Below are 7,392 nucleotides of genomic sequence, written 5' to 3'. Positions count from 1 at the left end.
CTTCCTCTTTCTTATTTTTAGCCCATCTCATGCAGACTGTCCCCCTGGGATGTCTGTTCTGAATGTCTTCTGTCTCTCAGTCTCCATCTGTCTCTGTCACTTCACATCACTCTCCCACCCGTAGCCCTGACTTTACCAAGACTCAGACACTCTGCGATGCACTGTCTTATATATTTTACATTTTGACTCTGTTTGCAGCCTTCATTCACCAGGTAACACCCCCCACACACACACACACATAACTCCCTTCCTACCCTGCCCAGCCACCAAGACCCACACTAGCCCTTCTGACGAATAGTTCCTGGAAACCACTATGTAAGTCAACCCTCCCTCTTCTATACCAGGCAGAGTCTGGAGGTTATCAGGACCATGGGGACCCCAGGACTTAGAGCTGGCAGGGCCCTTCCCTTGTCTTACAGAGGGAAGACCTGAGGTAGCCCAGGTAGGGGAAAGGACTGGCCCAGGATCCCACATGTTGGGGTTACTAACCACAACCCATTTCTGTTTCTAGGGAGGCTACTTTGCTCTAGGATTTCTAGGTCACTCGGGCGCTTTTCAGGGAGCTGGAGCAGAGCTCACGTGGCTCTCTCCTTTTCCTTCAGGTTGCAATATGCTGGCTTCTCTCCCTGCCGGCTCAGGGACAGTTGTTAGGGCATGTTGTCCTGTTTTATGTAATTTGAGTTTATTTATATTTTGTCAAGGTACCCAGTGGCCCTGGGGCGAGGGTGTCGCATGCCTGTGCTTCACCAGGGCTTGCACAGGAGCAGGAGCAGAGGAGCCCTGACATTATGCTGGGGTCCCAGGGATGCTGGGGGAGGACCCAGTCGGTGCTTTCCCTGCCCCTTCCAGGAGAAGGAAGGTAATTGACACTTGGACTTCAGAATTCTCTGAAGGCATGCAGCCCAGCTCATATGGAGACCCCTGTGCCAGGTGGGCATGCAGCCTTGCTTTGGAGGCAGCCCACTTCTGGGAAGCTTGAAGCCTCAGAAGTTTTCTTGACCTCTGATATAAATTCACCTCTTTGCATCCGCCCCACCCCCACTCCACTGCACCAAACAAAGCCAACAAGCCTTTCAGTGCTGGAGAACAGCCGTTGCCTCTTCAGTCTTCTCTTTCCCTCATCACCACTTAAAGGCCCGACCTTCCCCACCCTGTCCGCCCTGCTCTGGACCCTCTCCAGCCATGGTCTGAGCGAGGCAGAACATGGGGCCAACATCTCCTCAGCCCAGGACTCTGTGAAACCCAGCCCAAGACCACGTCAGCTTTTCTGACTGCCACATCCTTTAAGAAAATATTCATTCATAGTCTTCAACAGTCACTTCCATAACATTTTAAGTTTTCAATTTTCTCCCCCTCCCCAAGATGGCGGGCAGTCTGATCTGGGCTCTACTTACGCATTCAGTAAACATTTTCACATCAGTCACGATGTAAAGAATTAGAACCAATGGGAGGAACCATGAGAAAGGAAAAAACAAAACAAAGAAAGAAAATCATCTGCTTCGCTCTGCATTCAGACCCCACAGCTCTCTCTCTCTGGACATGGGCAGCATTTTCCATCAGGAGTCTTCTAGAGTTGTCTTAGGTCCTTGCATTGCTTAGAAGAGCTGAGTCTATCAAGGTCAGTCATCACACAATGTGGTTGTTACTGTGTACAATGTCCTGGTTCTGCTCCTCTCACTCAGCATCAGTTCATATAAGTCTTTCTAGGGTTCTCTGAAGTCCATCTGCTCCTCATTTCTTATAGCACAAGAGTATTCCATAACATTCATATACCACAACTTGTTCAGCCATTCATCAATAGATGGGCATCCCCTCAATTTCCAATTCTTTGCTACCACAAAAGAGCTGCTATGTGGGTCCTTTTCCCTTTTTCATGATCTCTTCAGGATACAGACTTAGAAGTGGTATTGCTGGGTCAAAGGGTATGAACAGTTTTGTAGCCCTCTGAGCAGAGTTCCAAATTGTTCTCCAGAATGGTTGGATCAGTTCACAACTCCACCAACAATACATCAGTGTTCCAATTTTCCCACATCTTCTCCAGCATTTACCATTTTCCTGTTTTGTCATGTTAGCTAATCTGACCAGTGAGATGTGGTACCTCAGAGTTGTTTTGATTTGCATTTCTCTAATCAATAGTGATTTAGAGCATTTTTTCATATGACTGAAGATAGCTTTAATTTCTTCCTGTGAAAACTTCCTGTTCATGTCCTTTGACAATTTATCAATTGGGGAATGACTTGTATTCTTACAAATTTGACTCAGTTCTCTGTATATTTGAGAAATGAGGGCTTTATCAGAGACACTTGCTGTAAAAATTGTTTCCTAACTTTCTGCTTTCTGAGATACCTGAGGAGGGTGTAATCAGAATTATCCATTTTGCATTTCATGATGCTCTCTGTCTCTCGTTTGGTCACAAGTTCTTCCCTTCTCCGTGGAGCTGACAGGTAAACTATTCCTTGCTCTCCTAGTCTACTCCTCAGCCTTTACACCTGCATCATGCACCCATGTTGACATTATCTTGGTGTAAGGTGCACGATGTTGGTCTCTGCTCAGTTTCTGCCATACCATTTGCCAGTTTTCCCACCAGTTTTTGTCACATAGTGAATTCTCATCCCAGAAGCTGGAGTCTTTGAGTTCATCAAACAGTAGCTGACTATAGTCACAGACTGCTGTGTCTTTTGGACCCTGATCTAGACCTCTTTTTCTTAACTAGCACCAAGTAGTTTTGATGATTGCTGCTTTATGATCCAAGTTGAGATCTGGTCTAGCTATGACCTCCACATGTTCCTCCAGGCTCAAGCTGGGCTCACCCTTAGCCCATCACCCTGGAGGAGGGAGGTGGCAGGGCAGGAAGCCCAAAGGTCTCAGCTCCAAGTTTGAGTTCTAGGCAGCACATAGGGTGATCCAACCAGGTTTAGTAGGGATAAATAAGAGTAACGGCTCACATTTATGGGGCATTTTCAGGTACTTTATGGGTTTTTCATTTGAGCCTCACAACAACCTTGTAAGGCAGGTAACATTATGCCCATTGTATGGATGAGGAGACTGAGGTTGAGAGAGGGTAAATGCCAGGGCTAAGAAGCATCTGAAACAGGGCTTGAATTCCGATCTTCCTGACTCTAACTCCAGCACTCTCTCCTTCCACCACCTGGACAAATGGAGGGGGAGGCATCAGATCAGAATTACTGACAGGCTGAAAGTCCTGAATGTTTGTAGAGAAAAGCATGACTAGAACAATAGCAATGACTTTCATACCTGTAAGTCCCTTCGAGGAGAACAACATGGAGGTCTTGAAAGGGTCTGCTTTAAAGCCAGAGAACACTTACATTTACCAACAGCTGCCAGCGTGGCTCTGGTCCCCTGCTCCAGACAGACCCAGCTGATCAGAGCCCCAGAGCTTACACACAAGAGGGATTTGTAGAGAGGCCAGGCCCAACCCCCTCAATTTACAGATGTGCCTTGCTGCTCCTCACATGTCATTGCTCTCCTTTTCCAGATGTGGGAACTGAGGCTTGGGGAACAGCCATCTCTCACCCAGTGTCACCCGGACAAGTCTGGCAGCCCAGAATGAGATCAAGCCCAATCCCAAAGGCCTTGCACTGGTGCAGTAGTGCGTCTCCAGGCCCCAGTGACCCACCCTGCACCAGTCAAGTGGGTCACACACCGTGGTTCTGGTTTCCCAGGTTGGTAAGACATCAAAGTGAGGAGAACAGTGACATCGGTCCTTCTATCAGACGGTAAGACTCAGCAAGCACTTTAGAAAGACGTTCTTTCCAGGTTAGGCTTCATCCTCACCAGAGATCTGAGAGAGAAATGGACTTAGCCCTGACTTCAGTGATAGACATGGGAGAGACAGAGACAGACATAGAGATGGTGGAGAGACAGAGATAGAGAGAGCAGATGAGAGGAAATAGGAGAGGGAGTGGGGATGATAGAGCTATGGGACATGGAGCAAGTCTCCCAAAGAGGTGCCTGACTCAAGTTTCTTTATCTCGGAGATGCCTACATGCAGTGCAATCCCAGCAAAGGCCCAGGCCCAGGCTCCAGACAAAGTCAGGTGTCCTTCATTCACTCTCTAGGCTCTGTGGGGTTGCTGGATTCCAGTGTTCCCCACCCCCCCACCAGACAGTTCTGACCCATTCTTTGGGGCCCCAGCACCACTCAGTCCAAAACCCTGGGCCTGGTACTCAGGTGGTGCTTAATAAATTCTTGCTGTTGGGGCAGCTAGGTTGGAGCAGTGAATAGAGTACCAGTCCTGGAGTCTGGAGGACCTGAGTTCAAATCCAGCCTCGGACACTTAACACTTACTAGTCATGTGACCTTGGGCAAGTCACTTAACCCCTATTACCCTGCCTTTTCCCCTCCCTAAATAAATAAATAAATGCTTGAGTTGAGAATACATAAGGAATTCTGGCAGCAAAGGGACAAGTGAAGTCTGAGGAGGGGGAGGAGGAGGGCAAGTCCACCTGGGGAGGGGTTGTCAGTCAGTGAACATTGCTTGAGTACCTACTGTGTGCTGGACTCTGGGAATACAAGAAAAGGCAGAAGCCGAGGCCTGCCCTCAAAGCATGATGAAGGGGCCAAATGGCCTAGTACAGGCTAGTTACAGACTGTGTCAATGGCAGGTTAGTGGCAGAAGCTCCCTGTCCCAGGTAGGATTGGAGGGACATGGAATCCAGGAAGCAGGGCTGGGCAGCCAGAGAAAATCCGAGGAGCTGGGGAGATGGAGCAGCCTGCTGAGAGTAGCAGGGAGAGGCCAGTCGCAGGCCTGAAGAGGATGTGATGTGGGGATTGGCATGTCAGCGCTGCACTTTGGCAGCCACGGAGGGGAAACTGAAGTGGGGAGAGACTGGTGGCAGGAAGAAGCCAACCAAGAGGCTATGGGGACTCCAGGAGGGAGGCAAGGAGAGCAGCCCAGCGTGTTGGGAGGATCCCAGGAGAGATGTCGCTAAGGCCCAGTCTGCAGGTCTCTGCAATGCTTGGGTATAGAGGGTGAGAGAAGCACTGAGGAGGACCCTGGGGCTACCACTCCAGTAACAAGGAAATGAGGAAGAGAGGATTGGGGGCAAGAAAACGAACTCGCCATTAGCTCTTGCTGGGTCTCCGCTGTCTACACGACGGCCAGTCCGGGGAACTAATGGGCAGCAGAACTGTGCTCTGCGAAAATGCTGCACACCGAGACCAGAACAGACCCGCGGAGAGCAGGCAAGAGATGCTGGCCAGCTCGGTACTCCGAGGAGCCCGCCCTTAGTGTCCAGAAGGCCTCTCGTTCTCCTTGGCCCCCCGGGCACCCGGCCCAAAGCTGCGCGTGAGGAGCGGGACTGGGGCAGCGCCTCCTCCCCAAGGCTGCCGGCCCCGCCCGCCCTCAGCTTGCTGGGGCTCTTCCCGACGCTGCCCCGGGCCAGGATTCTTGGGCGCTCCTTGCTAATGGTTATGCCGGGAACACCCCAGCTCAGCCCTAATTCCAGCCCTTTGTTGGCGGGCTCCAGACCGTGAGGCAGGAGGTTGAAGTGCTCGTAAAAACCCGCAATGGCTGGGCTTAAAGGCTCCTGGGATAAGCCTGGGGCCCAGGGAAAGGACAAGCCAGCCTCCTCCGAGTTCAGTAGCTTTGGGGATCCCTGCTCCAGGACAGTCAAAGGCGGCCTAGTTTCTTAGCTTACTCATTAGGGTAGAGGGAAGGAAAGGGTTTAGCCAGGCCAGGGTTGGTGGAGGGCATCATACCTACCGGCCCCTCTCCTCCAGAGTACTGAAGGGCTCAGGGCCCCTAGGGTCATTTTCAGTCAGGACTTGGCACTGTGCCATCTGCCCAGGTCGGAAAGTGCCCATGCTGCCTCCCCTTCCAGAGACCAAGGCAAAGGGGGTAAGGGATGCCCAACCTCCTGAGCTAGGAGCCCACTTCCAACTATTACAGGACCCCAGGACTCACTGCAGCACCTCAGCTTTCCCATCTGTCTAATGGGCACAACAAAAGGGAGACTGTCCACCTCAAAGTTTCTACTCCTCCCTCAAAGCCAGCACTGAGCTTTACAGTCGTGTTATAAATAGATTGTTTTATTTATAAAATCCACTTTCCATAAAATAGAGTAATTCTTATGTACAGGGCAGACAGCCCCTCATTCAGGGTCATCTGCCCAGTGCCTTCAATCCAGCCTTCATCGAAGGCAGCCAGTCAGCTTGCCCCGGGAGCCAGAGCAGGCTGCGGAGGGAGTGGGGCAGCTCTTAGGGTCGAGGACAGCTCCCTTCCTTGATCCTGTTTACCGCCTTGACGTACAAAATCTGTCTCTTGATATTCTCTGGGAGACAATTACACTCATAAAAAAAAAAAAAGATTCTGTGTCCTCAGAACCCCTCCCCCTAAGGAGAAGCAGGGGTGGTTTCCCCCATCCCCCCCCCCCCTTCAAAATATTAACCGAAAAAGTCGGGGGCGGGAAGAGAGAAGGAAGGATTTTCCAGACTGGCCCTCAAGCCCAACCTTTCTCTGTCCCTAGCCTGTCCAGCGTTACCACCCTTCCCCCAAATCTGTGCAGCAGGGCAGGCAGGCAGGGCTCAAAGCGCAGGCTTCCCCCGACCCTCGCCGTCCAGCAGCCAGGGTGAATCCTTGGCTGGTAGCAAGGCCAGGCTTTCTGCAGCTCCTTCACGGGTGGAGAAGCAGGGAAGGCCCTCGGGTACTGACTGGGTCCTCTCGGCGTTCAGTGCTGCTGCGGGGGATAGAAACGGAGAATAAGGCACCCGAGCGCCATACAGCGCAGCCGGCAGAACCAGTTGTGCTCCCGGTCCTCCTGCCGTGCAGACAGCTCTTCTCCTCCCCCTCCTCCCGCAGGGCACCCAGACCCAGCGGGTGCAGGCCGGGCCGGACTGCCCCCGCCCCCGCCCCCAACCACTAGCTCGGCAGTTTCAGTGCCGCTGTTGACTCGGCGTTCCCGGCCTAGACCTGGAGCTGAAGGCGGGGGCTTCAAAGCCAACCTTGGGCTCAGCGTTTCCGTGAGTCAGGGCCTCTCTCCGCAGACCCATTTGCATTGCAGTCACCCGCCTTCAGCGCTCTTAGTCCGGGGGAGCGGCCTGGGAGGGGGGGCACCCCCTCCCCTGGGCCGACGGAACCAGCAAAAGGAAGTTTGGCGATCACGGGCTCAAACAAAGGCCGTCCTAGCAGCGGCTGGCCCCAGGTGGGGGAGGGAGGCCCGACTGTACTCCTGCCCCGGGCCTCGAGGGCGCCCCGGGCAGTGGCTGTGTGAGTGTATGTGTAAGTGTGTGTGTGTGTGTGGGGGGGGGGGAATCACAGAGTGCCTGGGCCAGTGGCTCTGTGTGTGTGAGCATGAGGGTGTGTGTGTGTGGGGGGAGAAATCACAGGGCCCATCGGCCAGTGGCTGTGTGTGTGTGTGTGGGGGGGGGAAA

At 52.6% G+C, this 7,392-nt stretch overlaps 1 long non-coding RNA gene across 1 annotated transcript; it reads right to left on the bottom strand.

Moving 5' to 3' along the window:
* Positions 1–6,033: 6,033 nt before the first annotated feature.
* Positions 6,034–7,313, bottom strand: LOC138176512 (uncharacterized). Its single transcript, XR_011172319.1, has 2 exons — positions 6,964–7,313; positions 6,034–6,698 (listed from the first exon to the last, which is right to left on the bottom strand). It is a non-coding gene; the product is annotated as an uncharacterized lncRNA (long non-coding RNA).
* Positions 7,314–7,392: the final 79 nt, after the last annotated feature.

Source organism: Petaurus breviceps, unplaced genomic scaffold (assembly GCF_028583685.1).
Source record: "Petaurus breviceps papuanus isolate PSGF00001 unplaced genomic scaffold, PetGlider_PUasm1.0 89798, whole genome shotgun sequence".
Lineage (NCBI taxonomy): Eukaryota > Metazoa > Chordata > Mammalia > Diprotodontia > Petauridae > Petaurus > Petaurus breviceps.
This window is presented reverse-complemented; position numbering and strand designations above follow the sequence as displayed.